Source organism: Panulirus ornatus, chromosome 9 (assembly GCF_036320965.1).
Source record: "Panulirus ornatus isolate Po-2019 chromosome 9, ASM3632096v1, whole genome shotgun sequence".
NCBI lineage: Eukaryota > Metazoa > Arthropoda > Malacostraca > Decapoda > Palinuridae > Panulirus > Panulirus ornatus.
In genome coordinates, this window is record NC_092232.1 from 14,646,053 (window position 1) to 14,658,087 (window position 12,035).

The 12,035-nt window shown below is 40.5% G+C and overlaps 1 long non-coding RNA gene across 1 annotated transcript in view; it reads left to right on the plus strand.

Annotated features, from left to right (window-relative positions):
- Positions 1-12,035, plus strand: part of LOC139750236 (uncharacterized) — a 562,931-nt gene that overhangs the window by 272,616 nt on the left and 278,280 nt on the right. The window lies entirely within an intron of this gene.

Here is a 12,035-nt window from a genome sequence, read left to right on the forward strand (position 1 = left end):
TGTATAGATAGACATCCGATGTCAGCATGCCCATTGCAAAAGCATTCCGTAACTACATGTACTATTGATAACCATAAGGAAAAACGATACATGGAAATTCCATGTGCACTTTCGTGTATTCACATCGTCGGAGTAGATACAGAATACAGTGTCGTGTTTCTCCTGACGATGTGATAACACGAAAGTGCACTTGGGACTCCATAGTGTTTCATTTTTCCATGTGGCTGTCAGCAAATACTAGATCACGACATCACCCGTAACCTACTGCTACATACAATTCCTATGTGTAGTGTATGTACATACCTTGACATTCTCTGTATTACTGTCAATATTGGCAATATGCCCAGAGCGAATACATTCTGTGAATGCATGTCTCGCATGTAATGTTTTGGACCTTTGTATTATCAGCAACGTCAATCCCAGTACTTAACACTGTCAAATGCACATTCGGTATGTGTAAATTGTATATATATATATATATATATATATATATATAGTTATTTATTTTTATCATACTTGATCGACGTCTTCCGCATCAGTGAGGTGGCGCCAGGAACGGACGAAGAATGGCACACACACACACACACATATATATATATATATATATATATATATATATATATATATATATATATATATATATATATATATAAATGCCCATACATGCACATATACATCGCAACATACAGACATATACTTACATACACGTGTACATAATATTTATACTTGTTTGCCTTCATCAATTCCTGGCGCTAAGCCCGCCCCACAGGAAACTGCATCGCTAACCCTTACTTCAGCAAGGTAACGCTAGGAAAACGGACAAAAAGGCCACATTCGTTAACACTCAGTCTCTAGCTATCATGTGTAATGCAATGAAACTACGGCTCCCTACCACATCCAGGCCCCACAGACCTTTCCATGGTTTACCCCAGACGTTACATGTTTCTTAACATACCCATATTAATGTAAACAAGATGCTCCGTATATGTATGTCGTATAGTTTGTAATGTATTATACAAATGTTGTCACCAATGTTACCGTCAGTATGACTTACTGTCCTGTAATTATCATGTGTTTGATGTGTTCAAGGTCCCCCCCCCCCTCCTCTGACGGGAAGAGGACTCTCATGGACCTTAAACTCACCTGTCACCCTTCTATGTCGGTTTATTGAATCGATATAGGCTACTCCTTTTACCTGCCTCTAGACATGTATGAAATGATTTGCCTATATACATATTTCTAGATGAATAGAGTTTTTTATTTTTGAAGCTAAAATCCTTGGAACCCCATCAGTTAAACTCTCTTTACCTATGAAAACAGGAGCCTCTGAAAACACCTGGTAAGGGTGAGGCACTAATTGCTTAAGAAGCGACACTAGAGTTCAACAATCATGGAGACTTTTGCCATGGCCATCCACTTGAGGGAGTTCCCAAAGGAAACAGGTGTCAGAGATATAGATAGATAGACAGATAGACCTATGATGAGGTATTGCCATTAGGTAGGGCACTAATCGTGGGAAAGCGAGTTGAGTTAATGTCGAACGGTATGTATGACACGATGTGCGAATTCATTGACGGAATGCAAAATAGCATTCTACGTGTACATGAGGCCGAGAGCCAGAGAAAAGGAGCAATTTGGCCAAGAAAGGGAACACGAGAACCCTGAACAACGAATACCACAGTAAACGTCTTAAACGAAACTATATATACATTAAAAGACAGAAATGAGCACAGTCACTTGCTCCTGTAGAGACGAATTACATATAATTTACTTTTGAATTATTAGCACACTCCAAGCAAACGATTTTGCGTGTTTCTGAAAACATCTTTAGTTAGGCATTATTTGACTTACAGCGGAGGATCATTCCACGCTATACCACTATACATAAACGAACCCTTACCAAGACCTTTAATCTTGGTGTTACACATGACAGCTAGAGACAGTGTGAACGAATGTGGCCTTTTTTTTGTCTTTTCCAGGCGCTACCTCGCTCTAGGAGGGGATGTTATTTCATGTGTGGCGGGGTGGTGACGAGAATGGATGTAGGCAGCAAATATGAATATGTACGTGTATATATATATATATATATATATATATATATATATATATATATATATATATATATATATGTATATGTGCGTTTATGTATATACATTTGTATGTGGGTGGGTTGGGCCATTCTTCGTTTGTTTCCTTCCGCTACCTCGCTAACGCGGGAGACGGCGATTAAGTATAATGAAAAAATATATGATATATGATATGATAAATCACCAGCTCTTGTTCCAACCTTTGTAGATTACGAATTATTTTGAAGATACATTTCATTTTCTGGGCGACTACCATTTTGATGTTATATATGTCCATGTTTCAGCCTTAATAAACCGATCGAAACCAGTATGAGTTCTGGGAGGGGCTTTAACCATATTCTATATGATGTTATTATGCCTAACTTGCACCATACGTTTGTTTCTTAGGATAGTAGAGTAATCCCAATGATGTACGGATGCGAGGCATGAGCTAATGATGAAAGCTTGCGGGGGGGAGGGCAGTCTTGGAAATGAAATGAGGTGATCTGATCGAGTAAGTAATAAAAGGGTAAAGGAGAGGTGTGGTAAATAAAAACGAGGTGTGTAATAAGAAGTGTGGTTGAGAAAATTGAAAGGAGTGTGCTGAAATGGATTAGACATATGGAGAGAATTAATGTTGAGAGTTTAGCAAAGAGGATGTACGAGTATGTCAAAATGAAGGGGATAATGAAAAGAAACCAGGGAAAATTCTATGGTGTCCTGTTAGGGTAGAGGGCTGTGGTTTCGGTGCAATGCTTATGACAGAGAATGGATATTAGCGAATGCGGCCTTATATAAAATGTGTGTTACCATACTTTGCTTGTTTGAGATTATACTATGAGTGGAAAGTTATGTTGTGCGAGACTGTGTCATTGGGAGTATGTTACAATAGCAGTGCTTCTTGTCCCCTCATGATAACCAGACAGGATGAATCAAAGAGTAGACAATCCTCTACATCTTGTATTCTCGCTCCAATCTAACAACATAAAGCGCCTCTTGTGGCCAAACTCAGCAATGAAATAAAACTTGCTTTGGGTAAACACAACTGACATGAATTAATATCGTCATACTTTCTTTTTCTCAACAAACTGCACATGCATACAAAATATATACAAGAATCAATGACAAAATATTTACAGCTACATCTAATAATCAGACATAATCAGAGAACCTCTTAGGAGGCTTGACACACCTCCATGACTTAGTTTTAAGTACATTGTCATTCATTACTGGATTACTGACATGGTACTCCTGTTTCTGAACATAATTGTGAAGGCCTTCATCTTTCACATTAGCATCACCACTGGACTTATCCTCACCGAACACCACCTGCTTCATCTGTGGGAGGATCACCACGCATTTTTCTAGCTGGAGTTTCGTGTGAACGTCTAATGTGACACATACTCCTACGGAGTATTCCACCATACTCCGTTTCTACCTCATATGACTTGGCATCTAACTGTTTAGTTACAGTTCCCTTTTTCCACCTCTTCACTCCAAGCCTAAATGGTTTGTTTGATAGTATCACCACATAATTCAGGGAGGTCATGAGCTTTAACATATGTAATAAGATGTCTGTTTATTCTGTAAACATTTCAGTTTATCTACCTCATGCTCTTCAACTTTACTGTTTGGCTTCAGTGAATATTCTACAATGAGTATGATAGTTTTTGTTCACATTCTTTGAGCAGGGCTTGTGGTGGTGCTTTCCTAACGTTCAGAAGAGCTATATATTGGTCTTCATTATGATCAGTCTTCTTTAACATATTCTTTGCACTTTTGACAGCAGACTCAACCTTGCCATTTATCTTGCTGTTGTAAGACCTACAGGCCTCATAACATTGCACCGATCTTATTTCAGAATTTATGTCAGGCCAGCACACACACTCCCTGGCTCTGCGCAAACACCCTTCAATACCCACATGACCAATATGTGTGTCCTTTATCTCGGGCCGTAACTGCTTTGTTATGACAAGTGTCTCACCCCTAAGGATAAGACCATCTTCATTAGACAATGCATCCCTCTTGTCAAAATATGGTGTGGCAATTCCAGACAGCTGAGATTTCTTAGTAAGGCCAACCCTGTTGAATAACACTTTTCAGTCTTCAATGTGTTGTCCCTTTTTGTGCCTTTTAGTCTCTTGCTGAGGTTATCCTATCACCAGCAAATGTCAGAAAAGTAACATCAATTTTTTCAAACTCATCGGAGTCCCCATTTTGAACAGGTAAATTGGCTCTACTTAATGTGTTAGGCATGACCATTTGATTGCACTTCATGTACCTTACTTTAATGTCATATGCAAGGACTCCTATAAGAATTGCTTGAACCTTCTTTGGGGCTTTGTCTAAAGGTTTCAAGCACAATGCTTTCAAGCGGCTTGTGGTTTACCATAAGTAAACTTACCATTTTTCTAGTGCATTTACAGTGGCAAACATCTCTTTATAATAGCATACTGACTCTGTATAAGTCTGTGCCCTGCTAGTGTAGCACAAAGGATGGTCTTTCTGCAACAATGCTGCGTCAATACCCTTGATGCTGGCAATGAACTGAATTACTAATTGTTTGTTGTAGTCAAAAGTATTTTCGAACTGGTGCTTTTGTCAGTGAACTCTTAATTTCCTGAAATGCTTTAGCTTCCTCATTTCCCCAGTTCCACTCAACATCCTTCCCCCTCCAGACAGACGATAGAACGTAATACAATAGCTAAATTGGGCAGAAATTTAAATAGCATGCCAACCAATCGTTGCACATCATCTTTGTCCTAGATGGTTCCATCTTCATTATAAGATGCCTTTATTGTCAAATTGTGTACATGATACAAAATGAAATTCTTCATGGCTAGAAGCTCAATTCAAGGTTAGAAAGTATAAGAATTATAAAATAAAATAATGAAATATAAAAATGCCACCTAAAGAATCATGTATTTCACTAAGAAGCTATATCACAGAGGAGTTACAGCGTCTCTAGATGGTCAAACAGTAGATTGCTTTTTGGTTCAAATTATTTCCTCTTTAGGATCAGGCCCATGACCTACATGCTCCATGAAATTAACCTCAAGCATGCAAAACTGAAATTCCTTTTGAGTGAATCTTATTCCTACCCCAGCACACCTTGCTAAAAACTTCATCCTTTCATCATGGCTTGTCTCCTCACCATACACTAGTACATCATCTGCAGCTTTGTTATGTTTGCATTTGAGAGGATGCAATACCAGGCAGATGAGGCATAGTTGAAAGTGGGAATAATGAATTGCTCATCGAGGATACCGATGGATTCTTATGTCTTGTCCCATTCTGTTGCCACTTACTATACGAAGGGCAATTGGTTTGTGTGTTGCTTATGTGTTGATGTTAGTGGTGTGAGGAGTAAATGTAATTTTTCGTATGTGACGCCCTAGAATAGTTGGCGTTTTGTTCAGTGTGATTATTTATTTCAGGTGACTGGATGGAGTGAGCTGGATTTGTTTTTACCTTGGGTTAAAAGAGTGACTAACGACTTCTGTCGAGATGCAGACATTCTAAGTAGCAGAATCGTTCCTTTTGTGTAATATAGTGCTGCATGCTTGATGTGAAAATTCCATATACCATGTCTTTTCGATTTTAATTTATTTTTTATTCATCTATTTTAATTCTTATTTATTTTTATTTTTTATCTATTTTTTTTTTTTTTTTTTGCCGCTGTCTCCCGCGTTTGCGAGGTAGCGCAAGGAAACAGACGAAAGAAATGGCCCAACCCACCCCCATACACATGTATATACATACGTCCACACACGCAAATATACATACCTACACAGCTTTCCATGGTTTACCCCAGACGCTTCACATGCCTTGATTCAATCCACTGACAGCACGTCAACCCCGGTATACCACATCGCTCCAATTCACTCTATTCCTTGCCCTCCTTTCACCCTCCTGCATGTTCAGGCCCCGATCACACAAAATCTTTTTCACTCCATCTTTCCACCTCCAATTTGGTCTCCCTCTTCTCCTCGTTCCCTCCACCTCCGACACATGTATCCTCTTGGTCAATCTTTCCTCACTCATTCTCTCCATGTGCCCAAACCATTTCAAAACACCCTCTTCTGCTCTCTCAACCACGCTCTTTTTATTTCCACACATCTCTCTTACCCTTACGTTACTTACTCGATCAAACCACCTCACACCACACATTGTCCTCAAACATCTCATTTCCATCACATCCATCCTCCTGCGCACAACTCTATCCATAGCCCACGCCTCGCAACCATACAACATTGTTGGAACCACTATTCCTTCAAACATACCCATTTTTGCTTTCCGAGATAATGTTCTCGACTTCCACACATTCTTCAAGGCCCCCAGAATTTTCGCCCCCTCCCCCACCCTATGATCCACTTCCGCTTCCATGGTTCCATCCGCCGCCAGATCCACTCCCAGATATCTAAAACACTTCACTTCCTCCAGTTTTTCTCCATTCAAACTCACCTCCCAATTGACTTGACCCTCAACCCTACTGTACCTAATAACCTTGCTCTTATTCACATTTACTCTTAACTTTCTTCTTTCACACACTTTACCAAACTCAGTCACCAGCTTCTGCAGTTTCTCACATGAATCAGCCACCAGCGCTGTATCATCAGCGAACAACAACTGACTCACTTCCCAAGCTCTCTCATCCCCAACAGACTTCATACTTGCCCCTCTTTCCAAAACTCTTGCATTCACCTCCCTAACAACCCCATCCATAAACAAATTAAACAACCATGGAGACATCACACACCCCTGCCGCAAACCTACATTCACTGAGAACCAATCACTTTCCTCTATTCCTACACGTACACATGCCTTACATCCTCGATAAAAACTTTTCACTGCTTCTAACAACTTGCCTCCCACACCATATATTCTTAATACCTTCCACAGAGCATCTCTATCAACTCTATCATATGCCTTCTCCAGATCCATAAATGCTACATACAAATCCATTTGCTTTTCTAAGTATTTCTCACATACATTCTTCAAAGCAAACACCTGATCCACACATCCTCTACCACTTCTGAAACCACACTGCTCTTCCCCAATCTGATGCTCTGGACATGCCTTCACCCTCTCAATCAATACCCTCCCATATAATTTACCAGGAATACTCAACAAACTTATACCTCTGTAATTTGAGCACTCACTCTTATCCCCTTTGCCTTTGTACAATGGCACTCTGCACGCATTCCGCCAATCCTCAGGCACCTCACCGTGAGTCATACATACATTAAATAACCTTACCAACCAGTCAACAATACAGTCACCCCCTTTTTTAATAAATTCCATTGCAATACCATCCAAACCTGCTGCCTTGCCGGCTTTCATCTTCCGCAAAGCTTTTACTACCTCTTCTCTGTTTACCAAATCATTTTCCCCAACCCTCTCACTTTGCACACCACCTCGACCAAAACACCCTATATCTGCCACTCTATCATCAAACACATTCAACAAACCTTCAAAATACTCACTCCATCTCCTTCTCACATCACCACTACTTGTTATCACCTCCCCATTTGCGCCCTTCACTGAAGTTCCCATTTGCTCCCTTGTCTTACGCACTTTATTTACCTCCTTCCAGAACATCTTTTTATTCTCCCTAAAATTTAATGATACTCTCTCACCCCAACTCTCATTTGCCCTTTTTTTCACCTCTTGCACCTTTCTCTTGACCTCCTGTCTCTTTCTTTTATACGTCTCCCACTCAACTGCATTTTTTCCCTGCAAAAATCGTCCAAATGCCTCTCTCTTCTCTTTCACTAATACTCTTACTTCTTCATCCCACCACTCACTACCCTTTCTAATCAACCCACCTCCCACTCTTCTCATGCCACAAGCATCTTTTGCGCAATCCATCACTGATTCCCATTCCTCCCCCACTCCCCTTACTTCCATTGTTCTCACCTTTTTCCATTCTGTACTCAGTCTCTCCTGGTACTTCCTCACACAAGTCTCCTTCCCAAGCTCACTTACTCTCACCACCCTCTTCACCCCAACATTCACTCTTCTTTTCTGAAAACCCATCTATTCATTTTATTTTTTTTTTTTTTTTTTTTTTTGGGGGGGGGGGGGATTTGCACGTCTCTGGCCTTCATTTCTATAGCCTATCACTGCCTTTTGAGAATTCCCTCCCCCCCCCCCTCTTTATCCAACGATATCCACCAAACCAAATGAAATCTAACCTAACCACGGCCTGACGTAACCTATGCAAAGTGTGCTGACCTAAATTAAACTCAGAAGACTCAGAGTTGGTGTCATCGTGGTCCTATCCTCCTCATCCACGAGTCGCACTAGCCATGTTTCTCCGCCTCTTGGGGATAGACGTCTGTACTGTGTGACGCACTGGTATCGTGCTAAGTACGGCTTGAAGCAGACAGCCTTGTTTGTCAGGTCGTTTCACCCACTCCTAAATGTCCCTTCATAACCGCGTGTAGATGTTAGAATTATGTGGATCAGCACAATTCTCGTCGTTAATCCCAAGTAGGTCGTATCCGTGGTTCCTCAGGCTGTTGTAGACTACCCACTTGTCGCTCGCAAAAATTGTCCCTGGCCGTATATACAGCAGAGCCGAGTTTACTGCAACAGTTTCTACGGCTGGAATAACGTAAAACTTTTTGGTCTGCCTCTTAAATGCCGCCAAACACCCAGATGTCACTCAGTGCACGGCTTCTCTCGTAATTTCTCTTTCCAAATTGTGATGGGTGATTCCTACAATACCAGGGCCTCCTACTGGCTGTTCATGTTCAAACCAGTATTCCGTCACTTCCCAACAGAATGTTTGTTGAGTTTTACGGGCATCGACCTATGAGAAAGGTCATTAGGCCGGAAACCCTATTTTATGAATGACTGGCGCCATCATTCCCTAATACCTATTCTAAAAATCCAAACAGAAACTGATCCAGTCATTACCAGTACTGTGAGACAGGTTCGAACACTTGACGGTATGATGATCCTAGACTTTATTGCTTGCTTTATGGAGCCAGTCATTAACAAATAAAATCAGAGTCCACAGCTCCAGATGTGCACCATCGATAAATGTTCCCTTAGAATGTAACACGATAATTACACTTTTTCCTTTCTTTGCACTTAGGAATAACTCTTCTGCCATGAAATCAAAAATGTTTGTCAGCTCGTTAACTACAAGACAGGTTACACTTCACATGATTCACTTCAGTATGGAGGACTATGATTTTGAAATGAATTACACGCTTCGCCGTCTTTTACGTAACAGTTGATATGAGATTTTGCGATAGTCTCAAAGCAGTCACGATAACACAACTACGCAGGAACATTGTGGAAATTATTTCAAATTCAAGCACGGGGCTGTTGAGGCCTATATCGAGCTTTGATTGGCTGATACAAAGTCAAATCGACCAAGATATGTCCAGAGAACAAATGCACATCGTCAGACTCTTGATTCTGCGCACTGCAGCCTATCTTGCGTGTGCGCAGCGTACAAACAAACAATAGTAGTGACTAACGTTCGTTGCCAAAACGTTGTTTATTGGCTAGCAAAAGGATCATAATTTCCTAGGTAAGTAATCATTTGCGAGAGAAATGGTGTAAATGAATGATGTCTTAGAATTGCATAAACAATTGATTCCAATACTTAAAATCCTATGGGTGTCCGAAACGATATTAAACTAATACCGTTTCATGATGCTCTTGTGTTGTTCGAATGCTGAGTTGTGATTGTTAGGTTGTCTACAGATGAAAGAACCTCTTATGTTGTTTGCTTGAGGTAATGGGCAATCATGTAGAAAAAGATTTAAAAAGAGTTGGAGATAGAACCGCTCCATGGGGAACTCCGTCGTAGTTTTAAGTGTATTATGGTGAAACTTCTTTGGCGGGCTGTCGGTCGGCTATGAAATTAGTCAACCATATTTGTCACTGTTGTGGAGGGTGGTGTTAAAGTATCGTTTTTGTGAGGATGTGTCGGGAGAGAGTGTCGAATGTTTCGTTGCTGTCTGTTGCATTTAGTATTGTATGGGATAGGGGTTGTGGTTGGTTGAAGCCATTTAGGATTTGTTGTGTAAGGTCAAGTGTGGTGGAAGCGTGGGTGTGAAGCTTTGCTGTGTAAGATGCTTGGCTTGATTCTGTTGCATAGAGTTTAAATACTAAGGCTAGAAGTGATATAGGGCAGTAGAAGGAAGGAGAGTTGAGTAGTGGTTTGGAGGGTTTTAGGTTTAGTATTACGTTTGCAAGTCTCTAGATGTTATGGATTATGTTGATGTTGCGTAACCTGGAATGGTTGACATTATTTGTAGTGCTTCGATTACGAGTGGGCAATAGTGTTTTACTTGAAAGTTCATGATGTTATCTGGGCCAGTAGTAAGAGAGTTATTTAAGGTTTTCATAGCATTGCTTGCATCAGTGGGAGTGAAGGATGGGTGAGCAGTTGTTTCTGGATGGATTCTATGTAGGTTTTACATGCTTTTCCTGTTTAGCTGTGAAGTAAGTTCGTAGCTGCTTTTTAGTATAATTTCAAGTGTAAGTTTATGTGTTCTTTAGAAGAGCTTTCACTGGAAAGGGTCAAGAGTGCTTTATGAGGTCTGTTAGATTGGTGAAATACAAGTGGATTTTCATTAATGTGCACCAGGTCTTGATGATCAGTGTGTAAAGGAAGGAGTGCCAGTTTTCAGTTTTTTCAGTGATTAGGTCAATGGATGTGGTATTTAAAGTTTCGATTTGTTCTCTTATTCCCATTTATGGTGATTGGTTGTGTTGAAGTTAGTTTCTCTGATTTATGAGGACTGTAACTTGTAAGGAAAAATTTAGGTTGTATATCTTTCTGTGCCCATGTGGTATGTGCATTTTGCTTGCTTGATTGGACATGGAGTGTGTAAAGGCATGATCCATGAGTAGGAAATATATATTTATGTTCTGTGGGCTTTTTTTCCAGTGTAGCATGTGCTTTTATGTTCTCAGTTATAATGATCTTATTTTTCTCTATAGAATGAGCCTGTCTTTCTGTGGAGATTGAATTGTTCATATGATATCATAAGTTTAAAGTTTATTATGTAGTTTTATTTGCATGTGTTGCTTGATTATTATACTGAATATCTATGATTAGATCCTGTAATGCTAAGGTGATATTTGTTGAAATATGCACACACACACACACACACACACACACATATATATATATATATATTTTTTTTTTGTCGCTGTCTCCCGCGTTTGCGAGGTAGCGCGAGGAAACAGACGAAAGAAATGGCCCAACCCACCCCCATACACATGTATATACATACGTCCACACACGCAAATATACATACCTACACAGCTTTCCATGGTTTACCCCAGACGCTTCACATGCCTTGATTCAATCCACTGACAGCACGTCAACCCCGGTATACCACATCGCTCCAATTCACTCTATTCCTTGAATATTATATATTATGTTTTATATTTTATTTATTTTGCTTTGTCGCTGTCTCCCGCGTTAGCGAGGTAGCGCAAGGAAACAGATGAAAGAATGGCCCAACCCACCCACATACACATGTATATACATACTCGTCCACACACACAAATATACATACCTATACATCTCAGTGTACACATATATATACACACACACGTATACATATATACACATGTACATAATTCATACTGCCTTTATTTACTCCCATCGCCACCCCGCCACACATGGAATAACAACCCCCTCCCCCCTCATGTGTGCGAAGTAGCGCTAGGAAAAGACAACAAAGGCCCCATTCATTCACATTCAGTCTCTAGCTGTCATGTAATAATGCACCGAAACCACAGCTCCCTTTCCACATCCAGGCCCCACACAACTTTCCATGGTTTACCCCAGAGATGCTTCACATGCCCTGGTTCAATCCATTGACAGCACGTCGACCCCGGTATACCACATCGTTCCAATTCACTGTATTCCTTGCATGCCTTTCACCCTCCTGCATGTTCAGGCCCCGATCACTCAAAATCTTTTTCACT